Source organism: Cupressus sempervirens, chromosome 10, assembly GCF_028749045.1.
Source record: "Cupressus sempervirens isolate cs-2001-9-10 chromosome 10, ASM2874904v1, whole genome shotgun sequence".
NCBI lineage: Eukaryota > Viridiplantae > Streptophyta > Pinopsida > Cupressales > Cupressaceae > Cupressus > Cupressus sempervirens.
Genome location: NC_143127.1, coordinates 197,188,670 through 197,207,222, shown reverse-complemented (window position 1 = coordinate 197,207,222; position 18,553 = coordinate 197,188,670).

Genomic DNA, 18,553 nt, shown 5'->3' with positions numbered 1-18,553 from the left:
TTATGAAAGGATTGGGACCCACCTTTTAAATTTCTGACACAAACCCACTTTTCCTCAAGGTGCTATATTGTTACCGATGGGATTCCTTATTTTCTTGATTGTGACATAGTGACCTCCTTAATACTATTGAAAATACGGTGTCAGGAACATCTCCATGTTTCCATCATGATTACCATAATCAATGCCTTTGACAAAGTAATAAAGGCACACATCGATATTACAACTGAGAACTTTACGATGCCCATCTTTTTTCAAAAACCTGTCATCCTTTCTATTCTCTGGGAAGGTGCTATATCACTATTGGCAGGGTGCAGTCTTTTTTCGGTTACCAAGAAAAACCAAATTCCGGTGATGCCAATTTCAAATTGTTCCCACTAGTCCCTTCTCTGGCACTGACAACTCTAACATTAATCACATCACAAAAAGTTTGAATCAATCATGATTCTGGCACCCATTTTCCACTTTCTGACATTGCCATTCCAATTCACAATAGTTGCTATGCCACATGGGTTAAAAACCTCAAATTTTCTTTATGCGACATAATGACTGCTGTAGATCTTATAAAGATTGGATGGTGCAAACAACTTCAATAACAAGCACTGGAAAAGTGGTAATTTAATTGGGTCCCGAAGGAATATTCAAAATTCAAAACAGCTTCACACCTAATTAAAATTTTAAAAAGCACAAGACTTGGGCATAAAGCTTAGGGTTTAATAGGGTTTCTCATAGGGTTTTAAAAAATTGCAAAACCAAAAAACCAAAACCCTAGCAGGCAAGACATAGAAATTATTCTGATTTTTATACCTAGAACTAGGAAAATTTTATTTTGTAAAAATCAGACCAACACTATCCACACAAGCTTGTGCTATTGCAACATTTACTCACACTTGGAATTTGGTAGGCCTATGCAAGGAAATGAGTTCTTGCATGAGAACCCAATTCTTAGCAAATTGAAATGATCTATAATAGAAAATTTTTCAACCAAAACATATAAAATTTGTAATCAAAACAAGGTTTATTGACTACTTACAGGCAGTCCATAGTTTGTTGGTAGACTATGTTGCCTGGATCGCTCAAATCGATGACAACACATGGGGTCCACCATTTTCATCTCAGAGCTCCTTCAGAAAAGACAAATCCATAAATGATTTGAAAATGACCTTTTGGGGCCTTATATAGGTTTTGATCTAATTTATCAAAGTGCTTAGCTTCACGTGAAAATCACCCCCCTAGCTAATTGGACTACTCTGAACTCATTGCCATGATCAAATTTGAAATTTGACACTCCTAAATAACTCATAATCACATTTTAAAATTTTGGGACTAACGTGATCTAAGGCTTGTACACTCAATCTTTCTAATGCCATATGCATCTCAACATCTCATCATATCAACATTTTTTCAAAATGCTCAACTTTTTCCTCAAAAATCAACTCTGGTCAACCAAGGTCAACCTTGGTCAAACTTGGTAAAAAAACACCCTAAAATCACTCTAAATGGACTCCAAGTCTTTTGCAAATTCTTTTAACCTTCTTTACATTATTTTGAATCTCTGGTCACATCTTTATCTTTGAATCTACTACACTTCTTCATTGTTCAAATGTGTCATCTTTTGATTTCGCTCCCAAGGGGGTAGGATGATTACATCATTGAATCAATCAAATCTTTCTTCAATCTAATCTAAAATCAATGTCATAATTGCTAGGGGCATCTCATCACTAGGGGAATCTTTTCCCCCCCTATATAGCATCATATGCCATCTATCTCATTTATCAATTAGTTGATCAAACTTATAGCAGTCCTTATCATAGCATGATGGACAGGTATCTAGGCATTTTCTTTGGACTCTTGAGGTTTAAGCCTCATTCTGGGGATAATTCTATGAACCATGATAGGTCTTGCTATCTCCTTTATGGACCAGTATTCAAGTGTTCTATCTAGACTTTAGAGGATTAAGCTTCATTCTAAAGATAATCCTAAGCTTTCTTTCAATCACTATTTAATGGACATGCATTGAGGCATTCTAAACCTTACTCCTGAGGATTAAGCCTCACTCTGGAGATAATCTTGTGAATTGTGATTGATCTTATTGTACTTTAATGGATAGGTATCTTAGTGTTCTACTTAGACTCCTGAGGATTAAGTCTCGTTTTGGGGATAATCCTACGATTCATGTTGAGTACTTGTTGTTATCTTTTAATGGACATGTATCTAGGTAATCTTTGGACACCGGTGGGTTAACCTTCGTCCTGGAGATAACCCTACAAATCTCATCAATCGGTCTTCGTATCATCAATCTCAAAGCCGATCACAATTCTTGATCTATGCTTCAAACTTTAAATTTATTTGAATCAATGTGATGCTCACACATTAATTCAAAGAAGGACAAATATAATACCCAAAAATTGGCACATTGTCATTTTGAACCAATTTCGGTGCATTAATCTTAAAACATCAGTCTCTTGATCATAAAGTTCTATTTTACTAGGCATTTCTGACCACTTGCCGTTACTTGACCTAAGTATCAAATGCAGAACCCTTAATTTGCATTAATCACATACTTTATTTAATTCCTAAATCTTGACTTAAAATAGCTAAATAACCCTCTTAATCAAATTAATTTAATTATAAGTTCTAGCACATTAATTAAATTAAATCCACCCCCTTTAGCTAATACACATGAGGAATTAAATATGTTTAATACATTAAATACCTTATCATAATTGTTGAATTCAATTATTCAAATAATTAACTTATGAGTTCATATTTAATTTATTAAATTAAATATTCTCCCCGAATTCCCTCTTCAGTTTAGAAATAGAAACTCTAAGTTAACTTGAATCAAAAGGGGAAACAAGACTAGTTAACTCCTTATTCACTCCAAAAAAGTGATTTAACTCCCCTTTGACAAGGAAACTTTCTATTTGAACTGAATTCTCTTTTAATCCCCATTGTTCATCTGGTTTAATCTTGATCATTGATTGATGTTGAGATTCTATAAAATAAGCCTTCTTCTTCTCATCGCGGGGGATGCATTTTCTGAGTATGGAATCATTGTCAGTTTGAATACTCAAGTAATATTGCATTCAAAATACTCCATGACTATCACTTTGCTTTTACATACTCATTCATTCACATAGATTGTGATGCATACATTTAGATTAATTTTCTTATCTTGTTTGTAGATTAGCTTGCATTGCATTCTAGCTTAATTTTTCATTCACATAGCTATCAAATCCTTCATTTTAATAATGGTTTATGGTTTATTGAACTCTCAATTTTAAAAGCAATTAAAAAACCCTAGCTAGATAGAAGGCAATAGGTCACATTGTATAGACATTTAAGATGAGTAATCTCATGTTCACTCTTGGACGAACTTGACAAACAATGACTACGTTGAAGTGTGTAGTGGGATTAGAGGCTCATATTTAACTCATATACATATACATATAGATATACACACACCCTCATTCTTTGGTATTAACACAATTTCTCATTTAGAAAGGGTTCCTTTTGCAAAAAAGAAATTACCACTCCAAAGAAATTGATGAGAGAGCTTTTCAAGCAAAATCAATTACAAGGTAGTGTGATGTCTAACAACAATAAGAGGAATGCCCAAATAAACAAGGAGAAGAGACCCAACATAATATCACAAAATGTCACTACATCCATGAATGTTCTTGATTATGTTATGTTCTTACAAGTTGCATTGGTTCTTGTCTTTTTATCTTTATCTTATTAAATTTCCTTTTCTAATTTAATTTATAATATTTATTTTTATTTTTATGTGTTTCTAAAATACTCCTAACTTTTGTTTCAACTATTAATTGATTCTTTACTATGTTCTTATTCTTGCTAATCCTATTTATTTGGGTTCCTTTATAATGTTTTATGATTTATTTTTTATTTACTGGTTTGCTTCTAATTTTTTTATACTTTTGTTTTTATGTTTTAATTCTTAGATGTATTCTCTAATTTGATCTGTTATCTTATTAATCCAAAGTGGAGAAAAGAAATCACAATCTTTTTAATCCAAAAACTTCAACAATAATAATAATAACCTTCAATTAATTGAAATAAATTATATGGACAAGCTTTATGGTTTATTGGAGATCAAGAAACTCCACATTGTACGCTATGGAAATCAACAAAACCTGGTAAAGATGCGACAAGCTTTATTGAGCACACAAATCCCAAAAGGCGTCCATTATTTCATGTCAAGTTTTGTTGCTGTTGTGAACAACGATTGCCGGCACAATGAAAAGATCTTCCACTTACCTTCTTAAAAATATCAATCATTTTGTTTTTGTACACATTCACTTTTATCAATGGTATTAGGGCAAAGTAGAAGCTTGTCTGGTATTCACAGGTAAATATATTATCAATAGTTTATCTCAATGCAGAAATGGTCAGAGGAAAGTCCAATTTTTAAATTTAAGAATTTTTATCTATCATTTTTCTGAATTTAATGCATTAATGTTTTCCTTAGATTATAACGCTCTCTCAGTGCTAATAGTTATTTCAAAATACATGTAATATTCAAATAATTTTTGATATACTATACTTTAAATTAAAAAAATAAAATATAAATTAAATAGTAGTGGCTTTAGAAAGGTAGTATAGAATGAGTTGTATTTTCTTTAACCAATTTTTTTAGTAGAAGTTTTTTAGTGGGTGAAATGGTAAATTAGTTTACTATAGTGATGGAATGTTAAAATATGTTTTTGCATTGACATCTGTTTCAATGTGTTTTATATATTAATTATTTGAAAAATATTTTAATGAATATTAAGTATTTCACAAGAATTTAATTTTTTGTGAATGAGAAAACAAAGATGATTATTGTTTAAATATTTTAAATTATATTTGAAGGTTTTATTGTATGAATGAGATTATTTATATTTTTAGTTATTTTTAAAATGTGAAATGTCAAATTGAGATGGATAAGAGGAAATCATTTCAATTTTATATTTTTAATATCTTAATTGGAGAAAGTTATCTTATCTTTTTCGCATCTCATTTTTTCCTAATATTCATTTTTATGATAAATAATCTTACTATGTTGTTGAATTGTATATCCCATTAATCAAATTGCTTGGAATAATTCAGAATTTTTAAAATTAGAAAATAAAATATAGTACATCATTCAAATTCAATTACCAATTGGCATGGGCTTTGGGAGTTGTTTCTGTGGCATCGACTACAGTGTGTAGAATTTGCAAGTGGTTACCTTACAAAATAGTATCTTGAATTGAATCACTCCTACACACCTATGTGGAATGTACAAACAATTAGATCAAATACTCACAAATATGCCAAAGCTTAACAATGTGGTGCATGATAGAGTAGTGCCAAAATTAAAAGAAGCAATAACAAAGATATATATGGTGCAACAAAATGCCCACAATCCTTTATTTTTTGCAAGCCCATATTACATAAACAAGGATAGAATGTTATATTAAAAAATAAAGGTCACCTCCAAGGTTTTGTTAGCATGAATGCTGATGATATTCCTATGGGGTAGTATCCTCGAATTGCTAGAGCATTGGGGAGGTTGTTAGCATGACTGTGTGTTGCATTTGTGACTGTGTTTGTCATTGATATCAAAATACTAATGATTATCTGAAAACTGGCAGAGTAGCATACATAGATTGAGATCATGAGGTTTGAGGATTGAAGATGAGGTTATTTGCATTTTTGGACATGTTTTTATAGAGTGTCATGATGGCATCACTAAGAGAACATGAAGAAAGATGAGGACAATTGACAGTTATTCAAGATTTATTAAAGATATCGTTCTGGTAGAGTTCCTGAGGCAATTTTGGTAATTGGATTATATATCTCTGAACAAGGATAGAATCTAGTTAAGCAGAGTTGTATAGAGAAAGAAGAAATGACAAAGATGGCATGGTTGATCACACTAAGTCCAATGTTGCATGTGTGAAGGATTGTAAAGGCTGTGAGATGATAGTGTTATCTAATTGTGAAAAGATGTAATGTAACACGTATTGTATTATCTCAATGTGTTTCTATTGTAATTGTAAATTGATAAAGCCTCAACATCAATTGAATAATTAGTTTGAGGACTTGGTATAAAAGAAAGTTAGTTTCCTTGGATGTAAGTTTGGTGTTGTAAGTGATTGAGGATATAAGCAATATATGTGTAATGCAAGTGAGTGAACTTTAATGTGAGATCCAATGAACCTAATATTGAATGGCTTGAGATCAGACGAGTGTTTGGTGTGGATAAGCCATGATGAGACGACAAAGATACTATATTTGGCAAAGAGGTTGATGTGGATAGTTTTTTTATTTGTATTATTCTACGAAGGATAGTACTAATATCAGTTGGATTGTGAGTTCGATGATCTTGCCCCTACAACTATTTAGACATTGCATTGTTCTGCCTTCCACAACTCCTAATAGGGTTAGCACAAATAATAATAGCATTGAAATCTCCTTCAAAGTCTCTTAAAAGGGACTAATATGTACTAAATGTATTTCATTGACTCCTAATAGGGTCCATCTTCTTACAAGGAACTTTTGTATTGGTACATAATTTAATAGGTACCATCTCCACCAAGGTTTTTCCTCTAATCAAGGGTTTCCCTAGTTAACAAATCTGGTGTTATTGTGTATGGTGATATTGCTCTGGTTGTTGTACTTATTGATTACATGTTTCATGATTTAATAAGATTGATAAAAGTTGTTTTAATTGGATAATTGATTCACTCCCTCCTCCCTCTTAGTTATCTTGGTGGACTTTACCTTCTAACAATTGGTATTAGAGCATCAAGCCATTGAAGGAAAAGCTTAACAACTTAAGGAGATCTATAGAGAATCATTTTAGAAAAGAAAGTGTGAAGTTCATGGAACCAACTATGACCATTGGAAAGAGAAGATGAAGACACATTTTCTATGCATGGGTCTAGGATATTGTATGATCACTAAAAATGAGAAGGAAATAGTTGATTAAGATAAGCTTGAAACTTGTACAAAAGGTTTGAGGTTTGTTAATGTGTAATAGGCTTGATAGAGAAGCACTTTTGATAGCTCTTCTTGAAAATGAGTACAATTAGGTAAAATGTTTTAATTTTGCATATAAGATTTGGAAAGCTTTAGAATCTACTTATGAAGGTGATAAGCATCTCAAGAAGGTGAGATTGCAAAATTGGATATATCTATTTCAAGAAGCTAAAATGATGGATGATGAATATGTAAGAAGTTACTTGGGTAGAATATCAGAGATTGTTGCATGTATTAGGACTTGTGATGGAATGAAAGATGAAGATGAAATTGTATGGAAGATCTTGAAAAGTTTGACACTTGCATAAAAGCACATAGTGCAAATGATTGAACAAGTTATACCTTGCACAAAAATATTCAAAAGAGAGAATCTTCTTGAAATATTGGAATCAACAAGGATAATTTTGATACAAAGTAGATATTTACCTAGAGTTGAGACTGCTTTTAGTGCATTGAGTGTTTGACCTACATTGACAATAAGTGCAATTACTATCAGAGAATATGCTAGCGGAAACAAAGGAAGATTTGAAGATGATAGGGAGATTGAAGAAGGAATTGGTCTGCTTGTGAGAAGAGAACTTGAAGGTAAGAAAATATTTAAATGTTGGACATGGAATGAACACGGTCATTATACCTTTAAGTACCCTAAGAGAGCTAGCGTGGAAAGATTTTTGAGTGAAATTGATAATGAAAGTAATGAAATAGGATTTTTTGCAATCAAAGAGGAAATTCCCAACAAAATAATAAATTAGAGAAGAAAGGGAATTAGTGTTAGAGGTTGAAAAGAATAAACCTTATTGGATTATAGACAATGATTGTTCACATCATATGACTAGCGATATGAATAAGTTTGTTGAGCTCAACAATGTGATAGAGGAATTTTTAGAGTTGGAAACAATGCAATGTGTAAGTTTTGGGTATCTGATATATATCAAATACCCGATATATCATGTATTTGACATATCAAATACCTGATAATCCTTGGTGTTTTCTATTTTGCATTGGTATTAGGAGTGTGGGCAAAAATTTAGAGCAAATTTCAAATCAATTTAGAATGTTTTTAGACCAGTTTTTTTTCTCACATCGTTGGGTTTTGTCCCAACATGATCCTACACATAACCTTTAGCTATAAAGAAATAAATTCAAGATAATAAAGTTTTACATAATTCTATTGAATCACACCCAATATCTGATGCTAGAAAGATTGAGAACCCTACATGGGACCAAAATTACCCTTGCTCTAAAATAATGCAAGTCAGCCTCACATCTTGGCTCCTAGTTAAATGTGAAGACCTAGTTGGATCACATGAACAAGAAAGATACTAACTCAATGTGCCAACAAGGTAAAATGAGTCATCCTAGTCAACCCAAAGTATATAACCCTTACATCCTCCCCTGCTAAACTAGTGGCAGCACCTTCGACACCTAGGCAAGTTTGCTTTGTAGTGGGAGGTCAACCATATGCTTAGTTATTCAAAGATGAGTTCCTCCCATAGAGGAACCTAGACTCCTCATTGACCACATTCTCCATCTTGTCTAAATTCTTGGTATGGGTAAAAGCACAGATCTGTGTCACCATTTATGATACCAAAACCTATTATGGTCAAATCTCATTTCTCTATCAAAACTCAATTTTTTCCAAAAACTAAAAATACCCTTTTATAGATCTCAGATTCAATATCATCATTCTATAAATTTTTGAATGTTTTAATTAGTTATAATATGTTATAATCTCAAAATATTATAAGTCGATATTTCAACATTTTAGAAGATGCTCCCTCAAAAAAGAAAAAAAAAGTAAATCATATCAAAAAAATAAAAAAATAATATTTATCTCTAGAGGAGAGAATCCTCTTCATGAATATGTAATTTTTTTAAGAGAAGGTATAGATTTGATAGGGAAGTTTTGATGGGACGAAAAAACTGTTGGATTCTGATAAGGTCAAACTTGAGTACTTATAACAATGAAAATATACATCAAAAATAATTTTTTTCTTTTTTTATTCACTAGCTATACATGTCATCTACAAGATATTTTCAAATTAGAACAAAAAAAGATGATTTGCATATTCTTGTTTGATGGGAACTACATCCTATATTTTTTACAGTTAAAAGGGGACTTCAAAATGAAATAAAATGAATAAATTCTCACTCAAAAAAATTATAAAAATTATAGGCATAAAATTCATCCAATTCTACACATTTCATCAGTTTACATCATCTTCATATTTTAAACACAAATACCATTTTTTTGTCATTAATGTTGAACTATCACATTTTGATATCACGTTTCTCTATAAAAGGTGACACAGGTTTGTGCTTGTACCCATATGGATTCTTCCAATAGAACTTGATTTTCCTAGAATGGTTCATAAAATGCCTCCTCATGATTGTCCCAAGTCTCTATGACTTGAGTGCAATGTGCCAAGATCTTTGAAGTACCTCTGCACCTCTCCGAGTTAGAAATATCTCAACTACCTCCAAGGTATACCATATCTCTAGAATGGATGGACCCATGATGATCCCATACTATCACAACACCATCTTTATGAAGTCCATAATTGAAGCCAATGAAATTTGTAAAAGTGTCTATATTATCAATACCAAGATGTGTCGAATCATTACCAAACTATGTCAAGATAATGGGGAACACATGAGTCTCCAAAGGTATGCTATCTTGGTCTACACCATAAGGAAAAGTCCCTAACTTTTCTACATCTACATCTTTAAGTTGAGCTACTATAGAACCAACACTGCTATCCTCAATGTCATGCTCCATAATGCATAGTGTGTTCATCATGATGCTAACACCTCTCTTTGGTTGGATTAGAATAGGAAGAGGTTGTAGGAATCCTATAAGATACATCATCACCACTTTGTCTTGTTAGAAAATGAGATAATTTGTCACATATTTATAAACATCATCCCACATGTTGCACTAATTAAAACCTCTCTCCAACAATGCCATTATTTTCTTCTATCCTTTATTAAAGCACGCCCAATATATGATGCTAGAAATAAGTGGAACCCGAAGCCCAAATTAACCTTGCTCTAAAATAATGCAGGTCAACCACACGTCATGGCACCTAGTCAAATGTGAAGACCAGGTCAGCCCACATAAACAAGAAAGATACCAAGTCGGTGTGCCAACAAGGTAAAATGAGCTAACCTAGTCATGCCAAAGTGCACACCCCTTACATCCTCCTCCACTAAATTGGTGACAATACCCTCATTGCATTTGAAGTAATTATTTGAACTTAGAGGTCAACTAGATGCTTAGTTATGTAAAGATGAGTTCCTCCCATGAAGGAACCTAAACTCCTCATTGACAACATTCTTTATCTCATCATATGTATTCTTCCAATCAAACTAGTCTATCCTGGAATGGTTCGTAAAGTGCCTCCTTGTGACTGGCCCAAGTCACCATGACCTAAGTGCAATGTGCCAATATCTCTGAAGTACCTTGACACCTCTTCAAGTTAGAATATCTTAACTATGTCCAAGGTATACAATATCTCTAGAATATATCGACCCATGAAAATCCCATGTTGTCATGATATCATCTACGCCTATGAAGAATGCACAAAGAATCAAATTAGATTCTCCCACGTATGTAAAAGATTAACAATGTGGTGCATGAGATAACAATGCCAAAATTTAAAAAAAAGTAATAACACAGACCAAGACATGGTTGGAAAAAATTCCCATAATCCTTTATTAATGCAAGCTAATACTACATAAACACAGATAGGATGTTGTATTAAAAAATATAGACTGCCCCCAAGGTTTAATCTTGGCAAGGTAATCTTGACAGATCTTATTACAAAGAAAAGAGCCCCTAGATCAAATACAAAGTATGCTCCAAAATTTGCCTAGTAGGAGTACCCAATGTTCTCATCTACTCCAAGTTCCATCACTAAACTACTTTGTTGCTTGAATGCAAAACAGAACGTGCTCTCCATAACATCATATTCTTGGGTAAGAATCCATAAGTTACATTAATTAAGAAGCCATAATGGCTACCTAGGTTGCCCCCAAAGAACAATTTTTAAGGTAAAAAAGTGTTACATGACTCCATTGAAGAGTGCCCAATATCTTATGCTAGAAGGAATGAAAACCCCACCGTAGGACCCAAATTACCCTTGCTCCAAAATAATGTAGGTTAACCTCACATATTAGTACCTAGTCACATGTGAAGACCTCGTTGGCTAGTTGGCTCCTAATTTAATAGTGTTTAAATAACCAGGAAAACTAAAACAAATTACATCTAAGGGAATCTAACCCTTATGATTGATGCACTCTGAATAGAACCTAGACAAGATAACAAGGCTATACTTCCTCTACAATTTAGGCTCTACAAAACCTAGATGGATAGACCTTAGATTCATCCATATGACCAGTGCTAAAATGTAGATATAAATCTAAAAAAAGAAAATAAAAACAAAAAAATCATCTATACTTATGCAATAAAAAAGGTATGCAGTAGCTAATTATAAAACCTATGCATTCACTAGCTAAGTGAGGGTTATCCATTCAACTCTTCAATATAAAAGGGAAATATATTTTTCATATATGTTTATAAATGATTTTAGCAAGAACCGATATATGAAACAACAAAAGTATGCAATCTCCTATTTGAGATCAATGCCCTATCCATTAGGTGTTACTCAAATCAATACATACACCATGATCCTTGCAATCTATCCATTTTCTTGGTAAATGAGACATCAATTTTCACTTTGAATCTTCTACTTATCAAAATCCTTACATAAGTTCTACAATTATGTCAAAGTATGCTAAAAATTATTTGATTCATTGAATTAACAACAAAACATATAATGATGTGCAACTCAAAAAAAATTGTAACTAAGATATGTGTTCTTTGCCCACATAATATAGAAAATTATAGAACTCAGAGATATGAGACAAGAATCACAATGAAATTATTGTAAAAGTTTCTTTACATTCATTTCCTTGACACAAAATACATCAAGATGTATTTAATAACTCAAGGAAAATACCAGATAGACTAGAACTATAACTATCATTCATTATTTGTTGTTCATACAAAAAGAAAATGTTGAAGAATATGGTGGAATCATAGCTTGAGACTTGTTTAAAGTGTTGGAACCAACCCTATATAATGAGGAAGAAAGAGAAGATATAGAAGAATGAAAGAGGGTTGGATTTGATTAGAAAGTGTCAAATTTCATCTTCAAACTCCATTTGATACTATTACAAAACTTCTCTCATCTCTCTTCTTCCAATTGAAAATCAAATCTCCATCATTGTTGTTGAAAAAATAAACTTGAAACTGCTCAATGATGAAGAAAAAAAATTGCTTTTTAGAAGCCAAATCGTCTAATAAAAAATGTGCTAAAATGCCCACCAAATGGTTTCTAAGGACAAAAATCAATGTGAGGGACATCTCCACCAAGTTTGGGACAAACCCAAATAATTGTTTGCCCAAAAACTAAAACTAAAACCCTATGGTAAAAACAAGATAAGTTGTTTGAGAAAGCCCCTATTTTACAAAATTGAGAATATCTTTTACGTGGTTCCAAATCCGCACACATGTGGCTTGCGAAAATGGAATCCTCATTTTGAGACCTTTCCAACGATATATAATACTCATATATCTTGACTCCAATGGCTCCTTCAGCATTCATTTGAACTTGCAGGTATTAAAGATGAACAGAACTTGAAATATGTAAAAAGATTTCATGTTATGATAAAGTTTAAAACTTTACAACATAATGAAAGTTTATTTAAAATTTCTCTCCAATTGACTCCATGTATGTAAAGCTTTGATTGACTCCTTGATTTGTGTTAGATCATCCAATCCCCAACCATTGATGTCATGCAATCGCCAACCACTGATTACAAAACTATTTCTCCTAACCACCAGCTTGACTTGTGAACCCATGTCGTAACTTTGTGACCTTATCTATAAACTATGTACGTAGTCTTGTGATGTCACGACCACCTCAGGAACCATGCCATGTGGTACCTCTCTATTGGTCACTTGGATCCATGTCACCATTGATATTATCTCCACACTTGTGAGCCAACATTGTCAAAATTACCTCTACTACATCGACCAACGTCACTGCGAGATGGCTTAAACATCACAAACTAAGGCTTGATTCCTAGGCTAAAAGTATTAAATATTCAAAGTTACCCTTATTTTTTCAAGTTTAATTTATTCCTTAGTGAGTGTCGTAACTTTGTGACCTCATCTATAAATTGTGTACGTAGTCTTGTGATGTCACGACCACCTCAGGAACCATGCCATGTGGTACCTCTCTATTGGTCACTTGGATCCATGTCACTATTGATATTATCTCCACACTTGTGAGCCAACACAATCAAAATTACCTCTACTACATTGACCAACATCACTACCAGACAGCTTGAACATCACACACGAAGGCTTGATTCTTAGGCTAAAAGTATTAAATAGTAAAAGTTACCCTTATTTTTTCAAGCTTAATTTCTTGGTTAGTGATGAGTGATGTTTAAAGGTGACCCGTCACTATAGACTCTCCTCATACATGATCTATGTGTCTCAAAATGCAATACTATTAAGATATTAAAGTATGGTTTTTTCTCATATAAAAACACTTTTAAGTTCACATGCATAGACAATATGGGAGAAATCCCATTACATTTTTTTTACGCTACATGATTATAGTGACATTGAAGCAATTCCAATCGCAATTTGAACTATGGAAACAATCCATCTGGGTGAATGCATTTCACAGGTTGATTTGGAAGCTAGTTCTACAATCTATGGATCTCTTATTCAGGATTGGAGTCAATGGAACATCTTCCATGCAAGTTTATAACAGACTTCACAAAAAGCTGAATAAATATAGGCAAATTGGGGGTGTTCTCTCTTACATGCAAATAAATAATTCTCCCAAACATATCCCCTCCTTGGAAAATTGAAATAATGTCCAAGATAATCCCTCATGTTCTTGTACTTTAGCACTAATTGGGAAGGAGATTCGAATAATGAAATAGTTTCATTGTAGCCATCTTCCTCTTGTGTCTTGCTAATATGAAAACATAATTCCTGTTCAAAATATTGCAATCACTTTAGAAGTACAATTCTAGTTTGAAAGGTCATTTCTGGGTCTACACACAAATCAGGTCGGTTGCCTAATGACTGCACACCCATTGCATTTGGTCATTCTCATGCTTCTCACACTTATTAACTTGAAAATTAGAAATACAGAAGAATATTTTCCATTCATTATTTTCACATAAAACTATATAGATACATATAGTTGTGTGCCAAATACATAAAGCTATAGGAAAAGAAATAGCTACAAGAAAGCTATAGGAAAGGAAAGAATAAAAGAATTGTTTAGGAAAGAAAGTTGTTTCAATATTAGAAACAATCTAATATTGTAGCACTCCCCCTCAAGTTGGTGCATAGATATCCCACATGCCCAACTTGCCCAAAAACTTCGAGAACACTCGACTTGAAACCGCTTTGGTAAGAATATCGACCAACTGATCTTCTGATTGAATCTTAGGTAGCTTCACAATCTTCTCATCCAACTTCTCCTTAATAAAGAATCTATCTACCTCCACATGCTTTGTACAATCATGTTGAACCAGATTATGAGCAATATCACAGGCTGATTTATTGTCACAATATAGTTGAATTCACCGCCTAGGTGGACATCCCAAATCTCTCAAGAGAAGTCTTAGCCACAACACTTCACATACTCCAAGTGCCATACCTCAAAATTTTGCATCTACACTTGATTGTGCAACAACATTCTATTTTTTGCTTCTCCATGTAACAAGATTACCTCCTACAGAGGTGAAATAGCCCAAAGTAGAATGCCTATCATCTGCTACTCTAGCTCAGTCAGCATCAGTATATGCATCCACACTTTGATAATTCTCATTTTTAGTGAATAAAATTCATTTTCTAGGAGCAGACTTCAGATACCTCAAAATGCACATAACAACATTCATATGTTGCTCTCCAGGATTATGCATAAACTAGCTAACAATACTTAATGCATAGGCAAGGTCTGGGCTTGTGTGTGCTAAGTACATAAATCTTCTTATGAGTCTTTGGTATCTTCCTTTATCAATTGGTACCTGATTAGACTCAATACATAACTTCAATCCTTCTTCCACGGGTGTATCAGTGGGTTGACATGCTGACATACTGGTTTCCTATAACAAGTCTAAGGCATACTTTCTTTGGGATAGAAAGATCCCTTTATCAGATCGAGACACTTCGATCCCAAGGAAATATTTCAAGGGACCAAGATCTTTCATTTCAAATTTTTTGAACAAGTAATCCTTAAGAGCCCTCCTTTCTTCAGGATCATTCCCTGTAACTATCATGTCATCCACATACACAATAAGTGCAATGATCTTACCCTACTGATTCTTTATTAATAAAGTGTGGTCTGAATTGCTTTGACGGTAACCAAAGGCTTTGATTGACTTTGTGAATCTTCTAAACCATGTCGTTGGAGATTGTTTCAACCCATATAGTGACTTCTTTAATCTGCACACCTTCAGACTATGTATTTCTGGTATCATGCAACTAGGTAGGAGTTCCATGCAGACTTCTTCAAACAACTCTCCATGTAGAAAGACATTCTTCACATCAAACTGTTGTAATGACTGACCCAAGTTCGCCGTTAGAGACAACAAATGCATGTCTTACCAAGAAAGACTTGTATAGTTTCTAAATTATTTATACAAATACATTGTTGTTTACTGTTTTGCCACATGTTGCTCATTTATAATACTTAAAATTGATTTCCTTTTCTAGAAGGACCATGTATCCTAATTAGGGAAGTCGTTTAACAAGTGCCACATAGTGGCTTAGTACTTGCCTTGTATTAGTTTTAATTTTGATATAAATTTAGTTGTAATTTTATTATATATTTATTATATGTATGAAATATATTAATGTGTACTTTCATAATTTTTAGTAATCATATTCAATGCTTTTCAAATATATTTTATAGACAATTCATTTTGTACAATCATATAGTTGTGGACAAATCATTCAAATTAAAGAAACATCAATTTTTGTAACCAACACATTAATTCACATAAGATTTACACATTACAATACATATGAAATAAGTTGAATAATAATTTTATACTTTAACAATATATAATTAAATATAATAATTGAAAGAATACTTTTTGTGTACTATGCTACATAATTTGAAAAAACAATGTATTCAATTTTGTTTTACAATATTTTATTTTTAAAAATTGTATAATATAATACTAAAATTTAAATAATAAAAATTGAAAGAACTATTTAATAAGTATTAATAGTGGATGAATGAAATAAATATAATATAAAACATTTAATAATATTATTAAATTTTTTAATATAATAAATCATTCAAACAAAGTTCAAGAATTGAAGGGAATAACACTCACTTAAGAGTTGTAATAAATAATTAAAGTAATTATTTAAAATATTTTTTAAAAAAATATTTCAATGTATTTATTTATAATTAAAAAAATTATTTATAATAGTTTTAGAAAATTAGAAATATCAAATTATTGATTATATTATTATAATATATTGTTTTCTATTGTAAAATCCATATGAAATAATTGAAGTGTTAAAAAACATTTTTAAAAAAATAGATAACAAATGTGCTAAACATGAGGGATAAGAGAAACAAATATTCTATAAAGAAACGCTTTTCCCAAACTTTTTCGCAAACTCACAAATCGGCATATAAGACTAATCCATTCATCCAATTAAAAGCTAAAAAATTAATATATATAAATTGTAAAGTTAAAAAATTGACATGTATTTCTTCATAAACATAATATTTATAGAAAAATATGAAATAAAATGAATTTTTATTGGTAAAATAAAAGTCATTTAATAACAAGTTAAGATGAGTAATTCAAAAAATGACACAATAGTGCTTAGCCTATTGACAAGTACTCATAAAACTTGACTTGCCTTTTAAAATTCTAGTACCATGCTGAACTCAAGTTACCGTTTTACATTAAGGGGATGCAGCTATAAATGGACGTACATTCTGAAGAACTTTACTATTCTGTATATGGTCCTCCTACCCAAAAAAATGTACCAATTTAAACCAGCCGTGGCTACTGGGAATCCAGGAATGTACCATGTGGAATCCCTGAGTGTACCATTTGAACCATTTATGGGCATTGGGAATGCATCAGTGTACCGTTTTTACCAGTTATGGGCATTGGGGAAACATGAATGTACCATTTTAGCCAGTTAAGGGCATTGGAATCCATGAAAGTGCTTTTTAAACCAGTTATGAACACTGGCAATCCATTAGTGTACCATTTAAACCAGTTACCATGAGCTTTGGGAATCAATGAATGTACCATTAAACCAGTTATTATGAGCTTTGGGATTCAATGAATGTCCCATTTAAGCCAGTTAAGGGCAACCATTGAGAATGCATGATTGTACTTTTAATCCAGTTATGGGCATTGGACACCATGAATGTACCATTTAAACCAGTTATACATGGGCTCTGAGAATACATTATTGTACTTTCAAGATGAGGCCAACCCGTCCTTGTCTCATCAGTCACATGGGTGTGTGTGGGTAATTTCAAGAACAATGGATGCCTAATTTATAGCTGTTTGTTGCAGGTTGTCGTTTAGGCATGGACAAAAGCAATCATTAAATGCCCAGCAGAACCTGTGAAGTAGATGGGCTTGGACAACTTTTCCTTGGATACAAATTTGGTAAGAAATGAATTGTCATTTGACCCTTCGCATTCTCCAAAGGCCAGATCTGCATATGCAGCTTTTCCATTGTACTTGGACTCATTCTCAGGACCCCGGGCTTTAGGCCTGCTCAGTTATTTACCAATATTCGCAAGATTTGAAGAGTATTAAAACATATAAGGGAGATGATCCAGTAGCAGTTGAAGTTGAGGTTAATTTAGACAGATGATGATTTTTTTAGGTGAACTTATATGTGGGTGATCGAAGAGCTTAAAGAAAATACTACTTTTTGTAAAAATGGACCAATCAACAATTAAGAAAGCTAAAAAATAATCAACTATTAATATTAATATATATGTAATCGGTTATTAGATGTAGTCCTCTTCTCTAGATAGATTAAGCTAAAACAATGTTCAAATTTTAGTATATGTTTGTAAAAATAAGCTATAGTTTATGAGTGAAAGTATATATATAAGCCGTATCACCACAATGGCCGGTTTATGGGCATAAAAGTGCTGCTATAGTATGGGTGGGTAGATTTACCCTTTAGTAACTCCGGATATCCTGTCCAAAAATCTCTATTGGCCTACCGACAGTGGCCTCAAGCGGGAGATGAGAATGTCGACAGTGGCCTCGAAGAGGGAAGGGTAAGCTACGTAAGGTCTATATCCCTAAAGTATATATATATATATATATATCAAGAGATTCAAAGTTTGTATTTATAATTTTTTCCAAAAGTAATATTAATAAAAACATCTTTCTTAATTTTGACATCATTTTGTTACTTTTGTAA